This window comes from Scyliorhinus canicula, chromosome 2, assembly GCF_902713615.1.
Source record: "Scyliorhinus canicula chromosome 2, sScyCan1.1, whole genome shotgun sequence".
Taxonomy (NCBI): Eukaryota; Metazoa; Chordata; class Chondrichthyes; order Carcharhiniformes; family Scyliorhinidae; genus Scyliorhinus; species Scyliorhinus canicula.
The window spans coordinates 86,134,173-86,147,305 of NC_052147.1; the positions used below are offsets into that span (position 1 = coordinate 86,134,173).

The 13,133-nt window shown below is 42.6% G+C and overlaps 1 protein-coding gene across 2 annotated transcripts in view; it reads left to right on the top strand.

The window, feature by feature from the left end:
• Window positions 1–13,133, top strand: part of stard9 (StAR-related lipid transfer (START) domain containing 9) — a 391,160-nt gene that overhangs the window by 34,657 nt on the left and 343,370 nt on the right. The gene's annotated exons all lie outside the window — the stretch shown is intronic.

Genomic DNA, 13,133 nt, shown 5'->3' on the forward strand with positions numbered 1-13,133 from the left:
AAGAACTCCACCAAATGTAGCTGCGGAGATAAACATTTATTTGGTAAACTGGTGCACAAGTGCACTGAATGCAAATCTACAATGTTTGCACTCATCCGTTGAAATGAACACCGAGTATGGAACCTTGCTGTGCAAATTCAGACTTTGGTCCAGTACTCTACAGAAGGGACAGCTGGATCCTCGCTAGTTAATTCTAGTAGAGCAACTAAAAATGATATGTGCTGGAATCTTTGAATGACCAACCTTCTGATTCAGAAGTAGGAGTCCTACCAGTGCAGCCAAGCTGACACATTGTTCTTCAGTGGTCTTCTCACTTGAATTTCCATTCACTCCTAAAGCTGTCTCTGAAATGGGTTTCCTTCAGACATTCAATTATTACGTCGAAAACAACAATAACGCTTTGGCTTCTAAATATATTTTGTAGCTTTTCTACATTTATTCTATTATAGCTAATTCTCAGCAGTTATTTTTTCTGCCGCCCAGTAGTAGTTGCAAAAGTTCGGCAGCGCCAGCCCACCCTCTCCCCGACTGCGTTCCAGCAGCGCTCTCTTTACTCGTGGGGTCTTGTTCGCCCATACAAATCCAAGATTATCTTATTAACCTGCTTAATAAAGGCTTTAGGGATAAAGATGGGAAGGCACTGGAATACAAATAAGAACCTGGGGAGGACAGTCATTTTCATGGTCTGTACCCTCCCCGCCAGTGATAGCGGGAGCATGTCCCATCTTTTGAAGTCCCCTTCCATTTGTTCCACCAGGCGGGTCAGATTAAGTTTATGCAACAAATCCCACTTGCGGGCGACCTGTATACCCAGGTAACGAAAGTTCTTCTCTACCCTCCTCAGTGGTAGCTCCCTCAGCTGTTATTTTTTTATTTTATTGCAAAGTTGATAAGGTATTGTGCCAATGGAGGGTGAAATTGATTGTAATGAAGCAGCAAGTCAATTGATAAATAAAATTGAGTTGGGTGCAAACGGACTGTTGATTCACTGAGAGCCTGTTCTGTATTGCTGCCACAGATTGGTTTCACGCCCATTAATTGCTGATGTGTGTGTATAATATGTATATAATTAATAGCCCTCAGTGAATTGAGGTTGTAATCCAATCAGCTTTGTGGGGTAGGCAGTTGATATTGTAAGCCACTAGAGCAAAGCTAGATTAGTTTATGTTTGCCCTCTTAGAAAGAAATATATTACTCCTTATAACATGTATAAAGTTTCAAATTTCCCTTTTGATATTTTTCTCCTCTTTGTGGCGGTTCAGTTCCAGTATTACTACATGAAATACGATAAAGTTTGTCACTCATTTATATAATGTTGCACCTGAAGAATATATAGGTTATTTTCTTCTAGTGATTCAGGTGAAGATTAATTTAGCTCGAATGTGCAGTTTATTGTGCTTGACAGTAAATTTTTCACCTCCAGTGAACATAAATAGTGTAGATCAGATAAACTGTTTCCAGTGACAGGAAAGTAACCAGACCACACCAATTAAGGAAATTTGCAAAAACAAAACCCAAGGTGATCAATATCCTGGGGGTTATGCCCGGGTAGCCACATTAATACTGTGGCTACCCGGGCAGGTTGAAGGCTAGGAATCCTACAGCGAGTAACTCGCCTCCTGACCTTTCCATACAGAAAGCTATGATGATCTGGAGTGCAGTATCTGATTACAGAAGGTATTATGTAACAAGTTGTATTAACCTTCCTGTGGTTTTCAGCAAAGCAATGACAAGTCTGAGCTTGCTGACTGCTATCATTTGCCGTTTGTGAGGCATGTTCAAAACCCTTGGAGGTCCACTACAGATTAATGGCATTGATATTTCTCTCGAGTGTCAGAAATAACGAAGGGCTTTGACTTAATCAATTTAAATATTATGCATTAGATGTTTTAGCAGCACAACAAGTATTTAATACTGAAAAATATCCCAAGGTTTATAATGGAAATGTATATATTTCACTATATGGAATTGAAAGGAGTAATATTCAGTCTTCTTCTCCAAGAAGGTCCAACAATTTCTTCATATGCAATTTTGAGTGTTGTAAAGGTAAATACGAAATGGGGATTTGGTCCACCACTTATGCTTATTCTGAAACAAAGGAAGGTTAAGGGCTCCATTACAGGTAATCATAATGTTTCTACCCCACAGCTAATTTGAAACCAGAATCGGCGTACAGTCACCATAATGAGATCATATTCCCTCATGTTAGTGCTGTGCAATGTGCAGGACCAAGGGCAATGTGTCCAAGTTTGCAGATGACACTAAGATGAGTGGTAAAGCGAAAAGTGCAGAGGATACTGGAAGTCTGCAGAGGGATTTGGATAGGTTAAGTGAATGGGCTCGGGTCTGGCAGATGGAATACAATGTTGACAAATGTGAGGTTATCCATTTTGGTAGGAATAACAGCAAACGGGATTATTATTTAAACGATAAAATATTAAAGCATGCCGCTGTTCAGAGAGACTTGGGTGTGCTAGTGCATGAGTCACAGAAGGTTGGTTTACAAGTGCAACAGGTGATTAAGAAGGCAAATGGAATTTTGTCCTTCATTGCTAGAGGGATGGAGTTTAAGACTAGGGAGGTTATGTTGCAATTGTATAAGGTGTTAGTGCGGCCACACCTGGAGTATTGTGTTCAGTTTTGGTCTCCTTACTTGAGAAAGGACGTACTGGCGCTGGAGGGTGTGCAGAGGAGATTCACTAGGTTAATCCCAGAGCTGAAGGGGTTGGATTATGAGGAGAGGTTGAGTAGACTGGGACTGTACTCGTTGGAATTTAGAAGGATGAGGGGGGATCTTATAGAAACATTTAAAATTATGAAGGGAATAGATAGGATAGATGCGGGCAGGTTGTTTCCACTGGCGGGTGACAGCAGAACTAGGGGGCATAGCCTCAAAATAAGGGGAAGTAGATTTAGAACTGAGTTTAGGAGGAACTTCTTCACCCAAAGGGTTGTGAATCTATGGAATTCCTTGCCCAGTGAAGCAGTTGAGGCTCCTTCATTACATGTTTTTAAGGTAAAGATAGATAGTTTTTTGAAGAATAAAGGGATTAAGGGTTATGGTGTTCGGGCTGGAAAGTGGAGCTGAGTCCACAAAAGATCAGCCATGATCTCATTGAATGGCGGAGCACGCTCGAGGGGCCAGATGGCCTACTCCTGCTCCTAGTTCTTATGTTCTTATGTTCTTATGTAATAGGATTACGTTCTGCACGAGGACTGTCAACACTTTATGATAAGTTTGTTATTTAGCAGCAAATGGCACACTTCTTTGGTTTCTCTGCTGTTTGTGAGAGGTTTTGCTACAGAAACATATAAATATAATTGTCTTGATTATAATGACTGGGATGGCTTTTGTTTTTATTTTCCTGCTTTGGAGATTAGAGCTTTAGCCAAGGTAGCAACCGTTTTCCATGGAATGGCTTGGAAATTACAACACCAAAACAAGTAATTCCTCAAGCTAGTACCAGTTCAAGTTGGTGCCCTAAAGAAGCTATGCTAAAATGCACTTAAATTGCCATTTGTGATTGCAGTACAATGCAGACTATAAATTAAATATATTGCTTCAGTTTAAAAAGAAAGGGAAGTTTTCTTCAAGGTATTTGCTCCTAAGTGTAGAACATTTCCTTTGCTAGACACATGCACCCTATCCATTTGGTTGTTATTCATGTGTGAATCTCAATGGGTGTTGATGGGCTCTTCCATCATGCCCAAATCTACTGGAAATCTGATGTCCATGTGGCATATTTAGCAAGAGTCTCTGGAGGAGGGGGCTTTGATCTATTCATCCCTTCCTAACCCAGGACAGGAACGCCAATTGTATCTCGCGCTCATCCCTGCACAGGCTGAAATAATCGTAACTCTGGACAGGTCAACCTTTGAGAACCACAGCAAGAATACTTTTGGCCTCCCTGAGTCAGAAAATCAATATTTGCGACATTGGCACTGGAAGCAGCATCAATGTCTCAAAACCGTTTACAACATTACACACTGCCTCTTCACCAATGGCTATTCAAGAAGGAATTATTGGGCTTGGAATGGATGCAGTTCAGGTTGACCGGAACAATACTGAGCTAAAAGTGGCAAATTATGAGGACAGGTTGCATCGCCTAGGTTTGTAGTCCTTTTGAATAAGAAGGTATGAACTAATTGAAGTGTTTAAGGTGAATAAAGGATTTTATAAGGTAGGTAGAACTATTTCGTCTAGTGGGATTTGTCCCAAAGAAGAGGTCATAACATAAGGTTCAAGGAGGATGTCGAGAAGCATTTCTGGAATGCTGAACCCCAAAATCCTGTAGAGGCTGGGGGTTTCAATTAAATATTACAAAGTAAGAGTGATAGTTTCTTAAGCAAGATTTTATTAATTTATTGTTCATGGAATGTGAGCGTTGCTAGTAAAACCAGCATTTATTGCCCATCCCTCATTGCCCTTGAGTTGCCTTCTTGAACTGCTGTAGCCCGTGTTGTAGGAATACCCATAGAAGTGTAAGGAAGGAAGGTCCAGGACTTTGACCCAAAGGCAGTAAAGGAATGGCGATATACTTCAAAGTCAGAATGTAGAATAATCTTTTATTATTGTCACAAGTAGGCTTACATTAACACTGCAATGAAGTTACTGTAAAAAGTCCCTCGTCGCCACATTCCAGCGTCTGTTCGGGTACACAGAGGGAGAATTCAGAATATCCAATTCACCTAACAAGCATGTCTTTTGGGACTGGTGGATGGAAACCGGAGCACCCGGAGGAAACCCACGCAGACACGGGACGAACGTGCAAACTCCACACAGACAGTGACCCAAGGCGGGAATCGAATCTGGGACCTTGGCGATGCGAAGCAACAGTGCTAACCATTATGCTACCATGCTGCCCACATTGCGTGGTTTGGAGAGCAACTGGAGGACAAAGAAAAAGGAAGAAAGGTGGAAGACGAATAAAATGAGAAAATGTAAATTAGAAGTCCTGACCTGAGAGAAACTCCCAACAGAAGCTGAAGAAGTTGTGAAAATTGGCCGGAAATCTTTCTAGAGAAAGGATTCTGGAAGCTGAAGGCAGAGATTTATTTACTGCAGCACCATACTCCGTTGGATTTCCCTTGGAAGTCCAGTTTCAGAGTCCACAGTGCCTGCAAGGGTGAACTAAGTTCTAGGTTGGAGCTAGTCCTGGAAACTCTTTCACGAATCCAGTCTCAAAAGCACCATTGAATGAAACCCAATTCTTGACTTGGACATGGAGTTTATAAATTTTATAAAGCCATGAAAAAGTCCACTTCGAGTAATTCAAAGTAACTTTGTTTATTTACAATAACTATTATATGCATCACATAGTAGATCCCAACTGAGTCTGCCTTCCTGGTGCCTAACTAGCCGACTTTATATACCATGCAGCATACCAAGGCATACAGCATGCTTGCCTTCATCGGACGGGGTATTGAGTACAAGAGTAGGCAGGTCATGTTACAGTTGTATAGAACTTTGGTTAGGCCACATTTGGAATACTGTGCGCAGTTCTGGTCGCCACATTACCAGAAGGATGTGGATGCTTTGGAGAGGGTGCAGAGGAGGTTTACCAGGATGTTGCCTGGTATGGAGGGTGCTAGCTATGAAGAAAGGTTAAGTAGATTAGGATTGTTTTCGTTGGAAAGACGGAGGTTGAGGGTATACAAAATTATGAGAGGTATGGACAGGGTGGATAGCAACAAGCTTTTTCCAAGAGTGGGGGTGTCAGTTACAAGGGGGTCACGATTTCAAGGTGAGAGATGGAAAATTTAAGGGAGATGTGCGTGGAAAGTTCTTTACGCAGAGGGTGGTGGGTGCCTGGAACGCTTTACCAGCGGAGGTGGTAGAGGTGGGCACGATAGCATCATTTAAGAGGCATCTAGACAGGTATATGAACAGGCGGCAACAGAGGGAGGTAGACCTTGGAAAATAGGAGACAGGTTTAGATAAAGGATCTGGATCGGCGCAGGCTGGGAGGGCCGAAGGGCCTGTTCCTGTGCTGTAATTTTCTTTGTTCTTTGTACACAACTATACTGTTTCTGCAAGATTCGTGAGGAAGTTAATTATTCCCAACCTGTCAGATACTTGTGGGTGGTGACACGGTGGTGACATAATGGCGCAGAGGTTAGCACTGCTGTCGAGATTAGCACTGCGCCAAGAACCTGGGTTTGATCCCGGTCCTGGGTCACTGTCTGTGTGGAGTTTGCACATTCTCCCCGTGTCTGCTTTGGTCTCACCCCCATAACCCAAAGATGTGCAGGGTAGGTGGATTGGCCACACTAAATTGCCCCATAATTGGAATTTTTAAAAATGTTTTTTAAAAAGGATATCTTGTGGGTTATATTAATTAGAGATGGTGAACTTGAAGGATGGCCCAGAGGAGTTATACTTTGTAAAGAAAAACTGATCAATGTCGAGAATCATCTTTTGCATACAAAAGATTAGTTTGATAGATGTAACGGAGCTGAGACCTCATATTTTAATGAAAATTATATAAAATATAATATATATCAACTTGCTAAATTTTTAAAAACTGGACAAGGACTTTAAGAAGGCTAAAGCTATGTCTGCCTATAACCCTGATTAATAGGAGTTAATCTAGCAGTATTGAAGAAATTTGCACCTCATTATCTCTGAAGAGGTACTAATGACATTGAGTGGCAGAAACCAAATTCAAAGGAATTATACAAATGACATCTACATTTCCTAAACCGGGTCTGACCAACAGAAACTACCAGTCTGCTGGGAAAAAGACTCTGCACCTTCCCGTTCAAAGTCTTAATGGTTGAAGAATTAATAATGCTCAAGAATCCTTTGTCCAAGCCACAGTGGACAGGTGGGAGCTGGTTGTGCTGTACAGTCTGCCATTCCCCATTGGGCAAGCAGCAGCTTATTACAAGGGTTCGGTCCAGGGTGAATGGACTGTTTCTCCTGGAATCTCTGAATGTCTGTATCAGCACCAACAAGACTAATTAATCTCTGTCTTTATTCCATTTTGGAAGCCATCTGTGCTGGAAAAGTGAATTATCTTGAAGCCTGGAAACCTCTGAAAGCAAACCCCATTGCATATTGATTCTGGACTTGTGTGAACTAAGTCTTTGCTCTGGTCTTTTCTCCATAATTCTTTCTTCTTCATTTCCTCTTTTTTTTAGAATGGATGCCCAAGGACACCCTTCATCCTGTGTTTTGAGTGTGTGTGAATAAACTAACCCTTTGAGCTTACCCTGTCTTGAGTTTGTTGTGGAATTATTAATAAAAATTGAATCACACCAAAATTGAGGGGGTAGGTAATATGCCACTGCTTATAAAAAGGGGGAAATCAAAATGGAAACACCTTTCTGTTTATAGTCGGATGGTGAGAGGGGAAATCAGGGATGTTTAAATGAAACCCCCTTTTATCTGTCGCACTAGGAAAAATGAGAACACTGAAGTATTGCTCACAGGAAGTAGAAGATTTAAAAGAGGGGTAGAAATGCTTAAATTATGAACTGTACAAACAAATTTAACAAAGGTAGGCCTTTAATTGAAACTTGATAAACTTCAAGCATCAGACATCTCTCATCAACATTGTGAGAAATGCATGGAACAGGGGGAAGGAATTGCTGAAGACATTGAACAGTTGTTTGAATGCAGAATTAATCAACAAACTGATGTAATTGTTGAACTCTGATCCAATCTAAATAACATATTGGACACTGTGTGCCGTATGGAAGGGTAAATGCAGACTTCCAAAGCAGATAAGGAGAATGCTAAGAAAAACATGAGGGTCTAATGAAGGAACTGAAAGAGCAGGCTCCTCTACCTGGGCTTCAGGGTATTCCGTTGGATTTGTTCACCTGCTGGACATTTCTCATTGCTGCTTCTAGTCTATATATCTGTAACAAAGCTAAGATATCTGCTCTGAAAGTTGTGCAGAATTTGAAGGCAACGTCCGAAGCAACTCTTGTTTTATAAAAAAAAAAAATGTTTTTCCCTAGTCTTAATTGATCTAAAATATCTAACTTCCTGTCTGCGTGACAGCTAAAAATAGTCAGGTTGGGTTTCCTTGATTTTGCTTCAAAGTCCTAGTGTATTAGCTGCAGTCATTGGTCTTATGAATAGGTGTGGTAAATAGATGGCTGAGAGAACAATCCACTTCAAATGTAGTAACTTCATTTGACGCACCTTTGTTGATGGCTGAAGAGACCAATACTTGTGAGGCAGGTGCTGCCACAAGTATTGCATATGAAGTGCCAGGTGTCGTTGTGGGTTGTTGTTTTCCGTGTTGGTGTCTGGTGCCAAGCCGCCTTAGGAAGTGCATGCGAGCCGACAGGAGACATCACTTGTTGTCAGCTAATGACTGCTAGGTGCAATTGTCGATGTTTAGGGCCATCCTCCTGGTCAACTGGCCCCAGCTAATTATAAGACAGTGTTTATATTTGTAAAATGCATCAATTGTAAGTACAACATTAGGAATCACAATTTCTTCTGAAATTGTTTACTTCTAATTCCTCCCTTCCTGTGCATGTATTCCTCCTTCACAAACCTTATGCTAGAGGGTGGTGTGCAAAATTCAAGCTCATGGGATTGAAGGAAATATGCTGTCATGGATTGAGAATTGGTTAGCAGACTGGAAAGAGATGAGGAATAAATGTGAATTTTTGAAGTGTCAGGCAGTGATAAGTGAGGTCCCGCATGGATCTGATTTTGGGCCCCAGCTAATCTCCATATACAACAATGATCTGGATGAGGAAACCAAATGTAATATTTCCACGTTTGCAGATGATATGAAACTTGGTGGGAATGTGAGTGGTGAGGAAGTTATTAAGAGGCTTCATGGTGATTTAGACGAGTTGAGTGAGTGGGCTGAAAAATGGCTGATGTAGTATAACGTGGATCATGAAGTTATGCATTTCGGACGGAGAAACAGAATGGCAGAGTATTATTTAAATGGTGATAGATTGGGAAATGTTGACGTGCAAAGGGACCTGGGTGTCCTTGTACACCAGTCACTGAAAGCAAGCAGGTAGGTGCAGCAAGCAGTTAGAAAGGCAAATGGTATCTCACCGTCATTGCAAGAGGATTTGAGTACAGGAGCAAGGATGTATTCTCGTACGTGTACAGGGTCTTGATGAGATCATACCTGGAATATTGTGTGCAATTTTGATCTCCTTCTCTAAGAAAGGATAGACTTGCCATTGAGGGAGTGCAGCAAGGGTTCACCAGACTGATTCCTGGGATGGCATAGGGGGAGAGATTGGTTCGACTCAGCCTGTATTCGCTGGAGTTTAGAAGAATGAGAGAGGATCTAATTGAAACATATAAAATTCTGACCAGGCTGAACAGACGGGATGTTGCTTCCTCTGGAGGGGTTGTTGCTCGTTATGCTTTCCCTTAATTTGCTCTGTTTTAATTACCTTTGCTCAAGAGTCGCCAGGTATCTTTCTGATACCGCCACAAGGTTCAAAACCGAATACTGATCAATGACTCGATACACCAGTTAGTAAGTTTAAAATCTATGCACATTTATTTACACACACAGTTACTTATTACTTCATGCACAAACTTTACTCACTAAACTACAACTACTACTAAAAGCCTATACTTAGCTTCGGGCGCCCATTCAGTCAGAGGAACAATGGCCATTGTCCGGTTCTGATACTGCTGGCTTCGAACTGGTATGGAATAGTAGCTAGGAGCGCCTATCTCGTAGCGTGCGCTGACCTTAGACTTACTTGGCTGGTGCTTGGCGGGCCTCTCGTCGCCGAGAGCCAAATGCCAAGGTGAAGATGAAGAGTTCAAGAGTTCTTAAGAGAGCGCTCTGACCTTGGCGACTCTGTTTTATACCCCAAAGGGTTTTGCGCCCTTCTGGGCGGACCCTGGACTTGGTCCCAATTAATTGGACCATGTCCCAATCGTTTGTATCGATTCTCTCCAATAATGGGGTCATTCCTCGATCGCTGGGCGGGCCCTAGGTAACCGTTGGCCTGCCTTTGTTTTAGTCTCCACTGGCGCCGGGGAGTTTGCCCTGGTACCGATTGTTTAAATGTTTCTCTTATTGTCCCCGGAGATAGCTCATTACTATGCTAATGGCTTGTAGTATCAGTTCTGTCTGGGACCTGCAAGTTCCAATCCACAGGCAAACCTTGCACCTGCTTGTTTTCCTAGTGCTGTCCAATTTTCCCTGTACTCTTTGCGAATGTCCATTTTGGAATCGGGACGTGGCCGCTCCAGGTGGCTACACTGTCGAGAAGAAGAGGTCACAGTCTAAGGATACTTGGTACGTTATTTAGGACTGCGATGAGGGAAAACCTCTTCAGTCAGAGGATGGTGAACCTGTAGAATTCTCTACACAGAAGGCTGTAGAGGTCAAGTTTCTGAATATATTAAAGGGGGTCATTAGGAGAGCATGGGAGTGTGATATTAAGTTAGAGGATCAGTCATGGTCATATTGAATGGCACAATAGGCTCAAAGCGCTGAATGGTCTACCCTGCTTCTATTTTCTATGCTTAACCCCCTTTTGACCAACCATTTTTATTTCAATCAGTTTTTGTAACTGTGCAGTAGTTTAAAGTGCTTTGGCTACACGAGCCTGGTACTTTTTGTTTAGTGCCAAACCACCAGTGCACTGTTCCCAATAAGCCATCTAAAGACCTGCGTAAAGCATATTTTGGATTTGTTGTTGACCGTTGCGGTCTGTTTTCACTTTCAGGTAGTGCTAGAATTACATCAAGTGCAGTCAGTGAGCTCACATATTAACATTTTTCTTTGATAGCAGCACAGCCAATTTTATTTGTATGCCAATTGATGTCCTTTTTAAAATGAAGGATTCTTTTCCAGGCACACAGTTGCATTTTAGTCAAATCTCTTGGCTGCTGAAGCATGTGAAAATATGAGGTCCTTTGCTGTTCAACCCTCAAGTGATATCCAGTGAAGGAAACTAAGATTTAGGGGTAAATCATGAAAACCTTTGCCTCTGAGTCTATAAAGTAAATGTATATGTAATTAAGAAGAAATACATATTTATTTTTAAATTCCTTTATCAGAGTTACAAAGCCAGAGCTCAGAATGTGGACAGGGGCAAAGCCCTAATCCTGCTCCAAAACCAATTTAGATTGAATCCAATTCATGGTCCCTACAAGAGAGACATACTAAATCCAGGCATTACACTTGACATCACACTCATCTTAGCCAAAAGGCTGAGAAGCAATAAGATGAAATACATATTTGTACATCTCCACAACCTCGTGACTGTATAGGACATTGGTGAGGCCACACCTGGAGTATTGTGTGCAGTTTTGGTGTCCTTATCTGAGGAAGGATGTTCTTGCTCCAGAGGGAGCGCAGTGAAAGTTTACCAGACTGATTCCTGAGATGGCAGGACTGTCATAAGAGTTGGTTCAGATTACATTGATTGGTGTTTAGAAGTGTGAGAGGTGACCTCATAGAAACTTACAAAATTCTAACAGGATTAAACAGGGTAGATTCAGAAAGAATGTTCCCGAGGGTGGGGGAGTCGAGAACTAGGGGTCAGTTTGAGGATAAACCTTTTAGGACTGAGGTGAGGAGAAATTTCTTCACCCAGAGAAATTTCTTCACCCAGAGAGTGAATCTGTGGAATTCACTACCACAGAAAGTAGTTGAGGCCAAACTATTGTGTAATTTCAAGAAGGAATTAGATATAGCTTTGGGGCCAAAGGTATCAAGGGATATGGGTGGGGGAAGGCAGGATCAGGGTATTGAACTTGGATGATCAGCCATGATTATGATGAATGGAGCAGGCTCGAAGGGCAGATTGGTGACCTCCTGTTTCTATTTTTTATGTTTCTATGACTTCCCAAACTACTTTACAGCCAATCAAGTATTTCTGAAATGTGGTTATTTATTTTTTAAATGTCTTTTATTACAAACATGTATCAAAACAGGTTATAGCAAATAAAGTATGGGAAACATACTTCCCAGCAATTAACTATACAGCCTGTACAGGCTTTTTCCCTTTTTCAACGCTCTGCGACAAACAACTCCTCAAACACGGTCACAACCATCCCCCACCTTTTCTCAAACCCACCCGTAGAGCCCCTTAACTCATACTTTATCTTCTCTAACTGCAGGAAGTCGTACAGGTCACCCAACCAAGCTATTACCCCTGGTGGTGATGCCGACCGCTACTCCAGCAAAATTTGTCACCGTGCAATAAGACATTGACCTCCCTCCTCTCCATGTCCCCCGACTTCTCTGAAACCCCAAACATCGCCACCATGGGGCCCAGGTCCACCTCCTCCTCCACTATCCTGGCTAAGACCGTGAACACTCCCGCCCAGAATCTTCCCAATTTTTCACAAACCCAAAACATGTGCGCGTGGTTCTCTGGCCCCTGCCCACACCTCACACACTCATCTGCTACCCCCTAGAAAGAACCCACTCATTCTTGCCCGAGTCATATGCACCCTGTACACCACCTTAAACTGTATCAGGCTCAATCTTGCACAAGAGGCGGTCCCGTTTACCCTACGCAGTGCCTCACTCCATACTCCCCAATTGATCTCCACTCCCAACTTTGCTTCCCATTTCTCTTTGAACTTCACCACCCGCTCGTCTCCCTGCTCCCCCAGCCACTTGTATATATCCCCAATTCCTCCCTCCCTTTCCAAATCCGGAAGCAGCAGTCGCTCCAGCAGGGTATATCCCGGCAACTTAGGAAACCTCCTCCAGACCTTTCATGCAAAGTCCCTAACCTGCAGATACCTGAACTTACTCCCCCTCGGCAGCTCTATCCTCTCCCTTAGCCCTCCAGACTGGTGAACCCATCCTCTCCATTAAACCCTCCAGCTCCTTTGCCATTTGTACCCTACCCATCGACCTGGGGCTTCACCTATTTACCCTCGGCTCTAGGACACAGTTAAAATGTCCTCCTATGATCAATTGGTGCGTGGCCAAATCTGGGATCGCTGCCAGCGACCCCCTCAAAACCCACATTATCCCAATTTGGGGCATACACATTTACCAACACTACCGGTGCCCCTTCCAATACCCCACTCACAATCACATATCTCCCACCCGGATCACCTCCTTCGCACTCTCAAATCCCATTTTTTTTCTCATTAAAATCGCCACACCCCTCCATTTCAAATCAAACCCGAGTGGAAAAACCTGGCTGACCCA